This window comes from Budorcas taxicolor, chromosome 16 (assembly GCF_023091745.1).
Source record: "Budorcas taxicolor isolate Tak-1 chromosome 16, Takin1.1, whole genome shotgun sequence".
NCBI lineage: Eukaryota > Metazoa > Chordata > Mammalia > Artiodactyla > Bovidae > Budorcas > Budorcas taxicolor.
Window position 1 is genome coordinate 44,360,223 of NC_068925.1, and position 12,148 is coordinate 44,372,370.

At 43.8% G+C, this 12,148-nt stretch overlaps 1 long non-coding RNA gene across 1 annotated transcript in view; it reads left to right on the forward strand.

The window, feature by feature from the left end:
• The window catches only part of LOC128061214 (uncharacterized), a 42,153-nt gene that overhangs the window by 18,882 nt on the left and 11,123 nt on the right, over nt 1-12,148 (forward strand). The window contains exon 2 of the long non-coding RNA XR_008200715.1: nt 3,784-3,866. This is a non-coding gene — a long non-coding RNA (uncharacterized LOC128061214). The remainder of the gene's footprint in view (nt 1-3,783; nt 3,867-12,148) is intronic.

The window sequence follows — 12,148 nt, forward strand, 5'->3', positions numbered from 1 at the left end:
ACTGATCTCCTTTAGGATGGATTGGTTGGATCTCCTTGCAGTCCAAGGGACTCTCAAGAGTCTTCTCCAACACCACAGTTCAAAAGCATCAATTCTTCAGCACTCAGCTTTCTTCACAGTCCAACTCTCACATCCATACATGACCACTGGAAAAACCATAGCCTTGACTAGATAAATGAGCTATTTTCCCCTTTTGATAGTGATGGCTGTTAAATTCTCTAAAATAAGAAAGAGACTGTGGTGGTAGTTTAGTCGCTAAGTTGTGTCCTACTCTTGAGATCCCATGGACTGTAGCCGGCCAGGCTGCTCTGTCAATGGGATTCTCCAGGTGAGAATACTGGAGTGGGTTGCCATTTCCTTCTCCAGAGGATCTTCCTGACCCAGAAATCAAACCCAGGTCAGAAAGAGACTCAGTTCAGTTCAGTTCAGTTGAGTTGCTCAGTCGTGTCTGACTCTTTGCAACCCCATGAATTGCAGCACGCCAGGCCTCCCTGTCTATCACCAACTCCCAGAGTTCACTCAAACTCGTCCATTGAGGTAATGCTAAAAATCCTTCAAGCTAGGCTTCAACAGTACATGACCTGAGAATTTCCAGATGTAAAAATTGGATTTCTAAAAGGCAGAGGAAGCAGAGACCAAATTGCCAACATCAGTTGGATCATAGAAAAAGCAAAAGATTTCCAGAAATACATCTACTTCTGCTTTATTGAGTATGCCAAAGCCTTTGATTATGTGGATCACAATAAACTGTGGAAAATTCTTAAAGAGATGGGAATACCAGACCACCTTACCTACCTCCTGAGAAACCTGTGTACAGGTCAAGAAGCAACAGTTAGAACTGGACATGGAACAACAGACCAATTCCAAATCAGGAAAGGAGTACGTCAAGGTTGTATATTGTCACCCTGATTATTTAATTCTATGCAGAGTACATCATCTGAAATGCCAGGCTAGACAAAGCACAAGCTGGAATCAAGATTGCTGGGAGAAACATCAATAACCTCAGATACACAGATGACACCACCCTTATGGCAGAAAGTGAAGAGGAACTAACGAGCCTCTTGATAAAAGTGAAAGACGAGAGTGAAAAAGTTGGCTTAAAACTCAACATTCAAAACACTAAGATCGTGGCATCTGATCCCATCACTTCATGGCAAATAGATGGGGAAACAATGAAAACAGTGAAAGACTATTTTGGGGGGGGTTCCAGAATCATTGCATATGGTAATTTCAGCCATGAAATTAAAAGATACTTGCTCTTTGGAAGAAAAGTTACTACCAAACTAGACAGCATATTAAAAAGCAGAGACATTACTTTGCCAACCAAGGTCTGCTCTAGTCAAAGCTATGGTTTTTCCAGTAGTCATGTATGGATGTGAGAGTTGGACCATAAAGAAGGCTGAGGACCAAATAATTGATGCTTTTGAACTGTGGTGTTGGAGAAGACTCTTGAGAGTCCCTTGGACTGCAAGGAGATCCAACCAGTCCATTCTTAAGGAGATCAGTCCTGAATATTCACTGGAAGGACTGATGCTGAAGCTGAAGCTCCAATCCTTTGGCCACCTGATGTGAAGAAATGACTCATTTGAAAAGCCCCTGATGCTGGGAAAGATTGAAGGCAGGAGGAGAAGGGGATGAAAGAGGATGAGATGGTTAGACGGCATCACTGACTCAATGGACTTGAGTTTGAGTAAACTCCAGGAGTTGGTGATGGACAGGGAGGCCTGGCGTGCTGCATTCAATGAGGTCACAAAGAGTTGGACACAACTGAGTGACTGAACTGAACTGGAACTCTTATGGCACCTCTGGGTGTGTATTTCACTTGTGGATTCAGGATCAAGGTCTAGTCTTGTTTGCCATCTTGGTCCCATTTGATTCTAATCAGTTTATGTTGTGTTCTTGGGCTTTGTCATTCTTTCCAAAGTTGTGCCTTGCCGCTTTCCCTCCTGTTACACAACTCTCACATCCATACATGACTACTGGAAAAACCACAACTTTGACTTGATGAACCTTTGTCAGAAAAGTAATGTCTCTGTTTTTTAATATGCTGTCTAGGTTGGTCGTAACTTTTCTTCCAAAGAGCAAGTATCTTTTAATTTCATGGCTGAAATTACCATATGCAATGATTCTGGAACCCCCCCCAAAATAGTCTTTCACTGTTTTCATTGTTTCCCCATCTATTTGCCATGAAGTGATGGGATCAGATGCCACGATCTTAGTGTTTTGAATGTTGAGTTTTAAGCCAATTTTTTCACCCTCGTCTTTCACTTTTATCAAGAGGCTCGTTAGTTCCTCTTCACTTTCTGCCATAAGGGTGGTGTCATCTGCATATCTGAGATTATTGATGTTTCTCCCAGCAATCTTGATTCCAGCTTGTGCTTTGTCTAGCCTGGCATTTCGGATGATGTACTCTGCATAGAATTAAATAATCAGGGTGACAATATACAGCCTTGACATACTCCTTTCCCAATTTGGAACCACTCTGTTGTTTCATGTCGGGTTCTAACTGTTGCTTCATGGCCTGTATACAAATTTCTCAGGAGGCAGGTCAGGTGGTCTGGTATTCCCATCTTTTTCAGAATTTTCCACAATTTGTTATGATCCACACAGTCAAAGGCTTAGGCAGAAGTAGGTGTTTTTCTGTAACTCTCTTGCTTTTTCCATGATCCAATGGATGTTGGCAATTTTGTAACAGGAGGGAAAGGGGCAGGGCAAAACTTCTGAAAGAATGACATAGCCCAAGGAAACAACATAAACCAATTAGAATCAAATGGGACCAAGATGGCATACAAGACTAGACCTTGATCCTCAAAGAGCAAGTAAATGACACACGCAGAGATGCCATGACAGTTCCAAGGCAATGTTAAAAGACCAAGGAGTGAGCCATGGCCCAAATCCTGGAAATCACCCCTTTCCAAAAATAGTTGGAATAATCCTCCAACTCAATAAGCTATAAAATTACCTAGCCTATAAAAACTAACCAAGTCAAACTTCGGAGCCGCACTCGCCCTATGAGTTTTTGAGATTGCACCCAAGCACTGCATTTCAGACTCTTGTTGACTATGAGGGCTACTCCATTTCTTCTAAGGGATTCTTGCCCACATTAGTAGATATAATGGTTGTATGAATTGTACCAAGCCCATTAAAACTAACCATGTCACATTTCTCCTGAATATTCATTGAAAGGACTGATGCTGAAGCTGAAACTCCAATACTCTGGCCACCTGATGCGAAGAACTGACTCATTTGAAAAGACCCTGATGCTGGGAAACATTGATGGTGGGAGGAGAAGGGGGCAACAGAGGATGAGATGGTTGGATGGTATCACCGACTCAATGGACATAAGTTTGAGTAGACTCCGGGAGTTGGTGATGCACAGGGAGGCCTGGCATGCTGCATTCCATGAGGTTGCAAAGAGTTGGACACAAATGAGCCACTGTACTCAATGACTGACTGATGTCACATTTCTCAGCCCTACTCACCCTCTGGGATGGCCCACACTCTGTCTGTGGAGTGTGCTTCTCTCTGAATCTGAGTAAATCCACTTCTTACACTTTGCATCTCACTGAATTCTTTCTGTGATGAGACATCAAGAACTTGAGCTTCATTAGGCCCTGAAACCAGATACTGTGGGTTTTGGCTGGGTTCAAGTCCCCGCCATGTGGGTTTAAGTCCTAAGCAAGGTTTTGACTGAGTTTGAGTCCCAGCCACATGGTTCAAGTCCCAATCTGTGGTAAACGTTTTCAATTTGATCTCTGGTTCCTCTGCCTTTTCTAAATCCAGCTAGAACATCTGGAATTTCATGGTTCATGTACTGTTGAAGACTGGCTTGGAGAATTTTGAGCATTACTTTGCTAGCATGTGAGGTGAGTACAACTGTGTGGTAGTTTGAACATTCTTTGGCATTGCCTTTATTTGGGATTGGAATGAAAACTGACCTTTTCCAATGCTTTGGCCACTGCTGAGTTTTCCAAATTTGCTGGTATATTGAGTGTAGCACTTTACCAGCATTATCTTTTAGGATTTGAAATAGCTCAACTGGAACTCCATCACCTCCACAAGCTTTGTTCGTAGTGATGCTTCCTAAGGCCCACTTGACTTTGGACTCCAGGATGTCTGGCTCTAGGTGAGTGATCACACCATTGTGGTTATCTGGGTCAATAAGATCTTTTTTGTATAGTTTTTTGATGTATTCTTGCCAGGTCTTCTTAATATCTTCTGCTTCTTTCAGGTCCATACCATTTCTCTTTTTTCTATTGTGCCCATCTTTGCATGAAATGTTCCCTTGGGGTCTCCAATTTTCTAAGAGATCTCTAGTCTTTCCCATTCTACTGTTTTCCTCTATTTCTTTGCATTGATAACTGAGGCAGGCTTTCTTATCTCTCCTCACTATTCTTTGGAACTCTGCATTCAGATGGATATATCTTTCCTTTTCCCCTTTGCTTTTAGCTTCTCTCCTTTTCTCAGCCATTTGTAAGGCCTCCTTAGACAGCCATTTTTCCTTTTTGCATTTCTTTTTCATGAGGATGGTCTTGATCACTGTCTCCTGTACAGTGTCATGAACCTCTGTCCATAGTTCTTCAGGCACTCTGTCTATCAGATCTAATCCCTTGAATCTGTTTGTCACTGCCACTGTATAATCATAAGAGATTTGATTTAGGTCATACCTGAATGGTCTAGAAGTTTTCCCTACTTTCTTCAATTTAAGTCTGAATTTGGCAATAAGGAGTTCATGATCTGAGCCAGTCAGCTCCTGGTCTTGTTTCTGCTGACTGGAGCTTCTCCATCTTAGGCTGCAAAGTATATAATCAATCTGATTTTGGTAATGAGTATCTGGTGATATCCATGTGTAGAGTCTTCTCTTATGTTGCTGAAAGAGGGTGTTTGTTATGACCAATGCGTTCTTTTGGCAAAAATCTGTTAGTCTTTGCCCTGCTTCAATTTGTCCTCCAAGGCCAAAGTTGCCTGTTTTCCAGGTATCTCTTAACTTCCTACTTTTGCATTCCAGTATGATGAGAAGGACACCTTTTTTGGGTGTTAGTTCTAGAAGGTCTTGTAGGTCTTCATCAAACCGTTCAACTTCAGCTTCTTTGGCATTACTGGTTGGGGCATAGACTTGGATTATTGTGATATTGAGTGGTTTGCCTTGAAAATAAACAGAGATCATTCTTTCAAATTTGAGATTGGACCCAAGTACTGCATTTTGGACTCTTTTGTTTACTATGAGGGCTACTCCATTTCTTCTAAGGGGCTCTTGCCCCCATTAGTAGATGTAATGGTCATATCAATTGTACCCAGCCCATTAAAACTAACCATGTCACATTTCTCAGCCCTACTTGCCCTCTGGGATGGCCCACACTCTGTCTGTGGAGTGTGCTTCTCTCTGAATCTGAATAAATCCACTTCTTACCTACCATTTTGTCTCTCACTGAATTCTTTCTGTGATGAGACATCAAGAACCTGAGCTTCATTAGGTCCTGAAACCAGGTACCATGGGTTTTGGCTGGGTTTGGGTCCCAGCCAGGTGGGTTCAAGTCCAAGCAGGGTTTTGGCTGGGTTTAAGTTTTGTTTGCACTGGAGGTTCAGCAGTAGAATTCTTGCCTCCCACAGGGGAAATCCGGGTTCAATTCCCAGCCAATGCATCATGCTCACATCAGTTTGGGGCTTCCCTTGTGGCTCAGATGGTAAAGAATCTGCCTGCAATGCTGGAGACCTGGGTTCAGTCCCTGGTTGGGAAGATCCCCTGGATGAGGGCATGGCAACCCACTCCAGTATTCTTGCCTCGAAAATCCCCATGGACAGAGGAGCCTGGCAGGCTACATCCATGAGGTTGTAGAGTCAGACATGACTGAACGACTAAACACAGCACAAGTCCTGGTCATGTGGGTTCAAGTCCCAAAGTGAGTTTTCACTGGGTTTGAGTCCCAGCACATGGGTTCAAGTCCGAATCTGTGGTAAACAGTTTCAGCAGGCATGTCTTTGTCATTCATAAGGCACAACTGTGGATCACACTTGAGTTTGTGCTAACAGGATAGCTAAGGGCACTGTTTGCTGTGCTAAGTCACTTTAGTCATGTCCGACTCTTTGCAACCCTATGGACTGTAGCCCACCAGGCTCCTCTGTCCATGGGATTCACCAAGCAAGAATACTGCAGTGGGTTGCCATGCCCTTCTCCAGGGGCTTTTCCTGACTCAGGGATTGAACCTGTGTCTCCTACATCTCCTGCACTGGCAGGCAGGTTCTTTACCACTAGTGCCATTCCCCCGCCCACCCCAGGTACCCCAGGATGAGAGCTGGTCATCAGAACCACCAAATACTTTATCGGAGTTTAGGAGCCAGCCTCTGGGAGAAGGAGGACTGGAGATTGAGATCTATTTTTAAAAAGTCTGAGGTTCAGGGTAGCTTCAAAATTGGTGAAAACATGGATATTCCAGGAGGGGGATGGACTCGAAGAGGACATGGAAACTCCATGTCTCCCCACCCTTCCCTTATGCATGTCTTCCCTTTGGCTGTCCCTTATTTATGTCCTTTGTTATAAACCAGTAATGAAACCAAGCAGGAGCAAAGCCTTTCTCTGTCCCCCATTGTTACTTGTAGGGAATAGATTCCAGCCTCCATGACCTTCCCTGAGTCCCAAAGGATAGAATGGAATGGCTGCTAATCAGAGAAGGGAGGGGATATGGAGACAAAGAAGGAGCAGCCTTGAGGCAGGGTCTTGGTTCTGCTCCAAGGGATATAGGTAATAATACCTCTGAACTTTTCACAGAACTAAAAAACCCTCAATAAGTGAAAGGTATTCCTACTCTTTATTTGATCTTAAAGGAACCATTAAAGGAACGAAAGAAGCATCTTTCCAGATTATTAGGAGCCCACCTGAGGCCAGATTAATGGAGAGGGATTGCTGATAAGATTAGAGTGTGTGCAGGGTTCATATACCCTAATCTTATCAGCAACCCCACCCTAGAATTGGTGCTATAAACCCCTCATCAAATCCTCCTGCGTTAGGACACACAGTGTTTGAGAGAAGGGGCCAGCTGTATCCCCTTTTACTTGGCAAAGCAATAAAGCTGTTCTTTTCTACTTGGCCCAAAACTCATCCAAGATTCAGTTCTTGGAGATTAAGAGGATGAGATGGTTGGATGGCATCACCGACTCGATCGACATGAGTTTGAGCAAGCTCTAGGAGTTGGTGATGGACAGGGAAACCTGGCATGCTGCAGTCCATGGGGTCGCAAAGAGTTGGGCACGACTGAGCAGCTGAACTGAAGATTCAGTTCAGCACAGAGGCCATGTTTTCAACATCAGTAACAGTAAGTAAAGTCCTCTCTTGAGTTCTGTCAGTCATTCCACTTGAACCTGAGGGGACTGTTGTGGGAGCACAAAACACTGCATATCATAGAATTCCATTTATATGAAAACTCCAGAAAAGGCCATTCCATAGAAGGTGGATTCATGAATTCCAGGGGCTGTGGGGAAGGAGTTGACTGCTAATGGGTAAGGGGTTTCCATGTGAGGTAATAAGAAAGTTCTAGAATTAGACAGTGGTGATGACTGCACAACATTGTGAGTGTACTTACTGCCATCAGATTGTACATTTTTAAATAGTCAAAATGGGGACTTCCTTGGTGGTCCAGTGATTAAGAGTCTGAGCTTCTGCTGCTGAAGAATTGGGTTAAGATCCCAGATGCTGTGCACTGCACACAAAAAAGTTAAAATGGTAAACTTTGTTATGTGTGTTAATAAATTACCACAATTTTTAAAAATGCACCCGCTAGGATGGCTATTGTACTAAAAACGCAGAAAACACTTGTCAGTAAGAATGTGAAGAAACTGGAACCCTTGTGCACTGTTGGTGAGAATGTAAACTGCGTTGCTGCTATGGGACACAGCTGGCAGTTCCTCAAAAAGTTAAACGCAGAATTAAGAATCCACCTGCAATGCAGGAGAGGAGGGTTCAATCCCTGGATTGGGAAGATCCCCTGGAGCAGAAAATAGCAACCTATTCCAGTGTTCTTGCCTGGGAAATCTCATGGACAGAGGAGCCTGGTGGTCTACAATCCATGGGGTCACAAAAGAGTCAGACACAGCTTAGGGACTAAACAACAACAAATATACTCAAAATAATTGAAAGCAGGGACTCGAATGGGTATTTGTACACCTATGTTCACAGCAGCATTATTCACAACAGCCAAAAGGTTGAAACAACCCTAATATCCATTGAGAGATGCATCGGTACACGAAATGTGGCACATTCATACGATACAGTGGAGCCTTTAAAGGGAAGGAATGTCTAACACCGGCTACAGCATGGATGAGCCTTGCAGACATGCTGTGTCAAAGTTGCCAGACGCAAAAGAATAAATATATGATTCCACATACAGAAAGTAGAATGGAGGTTGCCACAGGCTAGGAGGAGGAGGATTGGGGAGTTGTTTCATGGGGACAGAGTTTCAATTTGGGAAAATGAAAAAGTTCTGGAGATGGCTAGTGGTGGTAGTTTAACAAGAATGTGAATGGGTTAATGCTACTTAACTGTACTCTTACAAATGGCTAAATTTGGGGTTGTGTATAGTTTACCATAATTTTTAAAAATCACAGGAAAAAAGCAGAAGAAAAAAGAACATAAGAACATTAAGGGCCCTCCCTCCTCCAGTGCCAGGGAGAGGAGGATGCGAGGCTCGTCCAGAAGGGGGCGCCCTGAGGTCCCCCTGCTCTTCTGCAGCATCCGCATGCTACGTAAGACGAGTCCCTCCACCCCAGGCTGCCGAAAATGCAAATTCCCTGGAGGGGTTCCTCTTCTGGACTCTCCGGCCCCTCCCTCTGTTTGGGTGGCGCAAGATGCTGCCTGCTCTGCAGCGCGCACGGTTGCCCGAAAACTCCTGCCCTCCCGGAAGCCTTCCTTTGCTTCCCAGGTTGGCAGAGCCCGCGTCCGTTCATCTATTTCACTGCTGCTCTCCCAGACGGTCAGCTCTTTGCAGGGGCCGGCATAGGGGCCAGCGGTAACTTGGGGGAATAAACAGCCTCAGTGCCTCACCCTCCCACGTGGCGGGAAGCGTAGCAGCTGCTCTCAGAGCCGCCCAGAAAAATTCCAGCAGCCCTCCCTTCGTGGATCTCTCCTGATTGAAACAAAAACGCCCTAGTGGTAACTAGTTTCTGAGCCTTCATCACTGGAGCCAAAATAAGACCGATTGGAAGCTGTATACCAGATTTGTCCTTGGAACAGAAGAGTTTAATTTCTAACATTAAAACTTTTAATAAAATGCCTGAAGAAACACACATCTGCAAGGGTAAAGGAATGAGGGTTCAAAGTACAACAGCTCCTACCTTGATTTGGTACGTGGGATAAACGGGGATTTTTTTTTTTTTTTTTTTTTTTTTTTTTGAGAAATGTTTCCAAGTCATAAAGTGAGAGGAAAGAGAAGGAGAAAACAAGGACTAGCTATTGCTGGTTACTTGTTGCAGCTTTAATGCAAGTCCTATGATAGAGGAATGGCGCAGAGCCAGCTATTCTAGAGTTGGTGAACCTGCAGATGGAGGTGGAAGGGAGCATGTTGTTGTTTAGTCAATAAGCCTCTTCCCACTCTTTTCGACCCCATGGACAGTAGCCCTCCAGGCTCCTCTGTTCATGGGATTTCCCAGGCAAGAATATTGGAGTGGGATACCATTTCCTTCTCCAGGGGATCTTCCTGACCCAGGGATCAAACCAGCATCTCTTGCTTGGCAAGCAGATTCTTTACCACTGAGCCACCTGGGAAGCTGGAAGAGAGCATGCCTTTGCTAAAACTGATTTTCTTTTCCTGTGACCTTTGAGTCCCATAACTTGGTGTCTTGAAGGGCTGAAAAAAGCAAACAACAAAAACTGCTCTCTCTCATAAGCTGAAGTTCCAGGTGCTCCCGAGCAGCAGTCTAGCAGATAAGATTGCCCAAAGTCACCTCGCTCTGCCAAAGGCCACCTCATCTCCTACTCTTGGCCTTTTGCTTCCTCTGCCTTTTGCTGTATCCCACGAGCAGATATCCTTTCACTTCAGGCCCTCTGAACTTGTTCTCCTGTCCTGCATCTCTCCACAAAACTTGTTTCCTTGTCTAATGTGAAAGTGAAACTGTGAATGTGTTAGTCGTTCTGTCATATCAGAGTCTTTGCAACCCTATGGACTGTAACCCGCCAGGCGCCTCTGTCCATGGAATTCTCCAGGCAAGAATATTGGATTGGGTTGTCATGTCCTTCTCCAGGGGATCTTCCCTACCCAAGGATCTAACCTGGGTCTCCTGCATTGCAGGTAGATTCTTTACCATTTGAGCCACCAGGGAAGCACTTCCTTGCCTTATGCCTCTGCCTAAATGTCACTATTATGAGATTTTCTTAACCATCTTGCTTAAAGGGGCACCATCAACATTTTGTTTTATCTATCCTGATTTCTTACGTTTTTTATAGTACATATCACTGCATTTTTTAAAACATGTTTTTTATCTGTCTCCTCCCTTTGGTCCATGAGGGGAAGAATTTTTCAGTGCTAAAAAATTCCAAGAAATAGCACAGTCCTGGGGATAGCAGGTCCTTCAGAATTTTTTTTTTTTAGGGGGGGGGGGGGCTCTTTTTGGCTGTACTGTATGGCTTGCAGGATCTTAGTTCCCAGAACAGGAATTGAACCAGGGGCCACGACAGTGGAAGTGAGGAGTACTAACCACTGGACCACCAGGGGATTTCCATATTTGGATAAATTAATAAATGCTGATAAAACTTTGCCTTCCCACCAAAGCTTATTGTTTCAAACTGCCTCAAAGCAATGCTGTTATGTTAGGAATTTTCTATAAATAAAAAATGGTGGTTTCATGGCCCACAGTCTCTGATTTGGGTTACTCACTATGTAATTTCTCAAATCTTATTAGACCTGGGTTCGATCCCTGGGTTGGGAAGAGCCTCTGGAGAAGGGAAATGCTACCCACTCCAGTATTCTGGCCTGGAGAATTCCATGGACTGTATAGATCATGGTCGCAAAGAGTCGGACACGACTGAGCGACTTTCACTTCACTTCACTATTAGGTCTGCAGCCTTAGTTAATACACTTACTAAAACCATCCCAAAGAAAAAGAAATGCTAGAAGGCAAAATGGTTGTCTGAGGAGGTCTTACAAATAGCTGAGAAAAGAAGAGAAGTGAAAAGCAAAGGAGAAAGGGAAAGATATACCCAACTGAATGCAGAGTTCCAAAGAATAGCAAGGAGAGACAGGAAAGCCTTCCTCAGTGATCAGTGCAAAGAAATAGAGGAAAACAATGGAATGGGAAAGACTAGAGATCTCTTCAAGAAAATTAGAGATAACAAGGGAACATTTCATGCAAAGATGGGTACAATAAAGGAAAGAAATGGCAAGGACCTAACAGAGCAGAAAATATTAAGAAGAGGTGGCAAGAATATGCAGAAGAACTATACAAAAAAGATCTTAATGACCCAGATAACCTCAATGGTGTGATCACTCACGTAGAACCAGACATCCTGGAGTCCAAAGTCAAGTGGGCCTTAGGAAGCATTACTATGAACAAAGTCAGTGGAGGTGATGAAATTCCATCCTAACTATTTCAAATCCTAAAAGATGATGCTGTGAAAGTGCTGCACTCAATATGCCAGCAAATTTGGAAAACTCAGCAGTGGCCACAGGACTGGAAAAGGTCAGTTTCATTCCAGTCCCAAAGAAAGGCAATGCCAAAAAATGTTTGAACTGCTGTACAGTTGCACTCATTTCTCATGCTATCAAGGTAATGCTCAAAATCCTTCAAGCTAGGCTTCAGCAGTACGTGACCTGAGAATTTCCAGATGTACAAACTGGATTTAGAAAAGGCAGAGGAACCAGAGATCAAATTGCCAACATCTGTTGGATCATAGAAAAAGCAAGAGAATTCCAGAAAAACACCTACTTTTGCTTTATTGATTATTCTAAAGACTTTGGCTGTGTGGATTACAACAAACTGTGGACAATTCTCTAAAGAGATGGGAATTCCAGATCACTTTACCTGCCTCCTGAGAAACTTATATGCAGGTCAAGAAGCAACAGTTAGAACCGGACATGGAACAATGGACTGCTTCCAAATTGGGAAAGGGGTACTTCAAGGCTGTATATTGTCACCCTACTTACTTAACTTATATGCAGAGTAC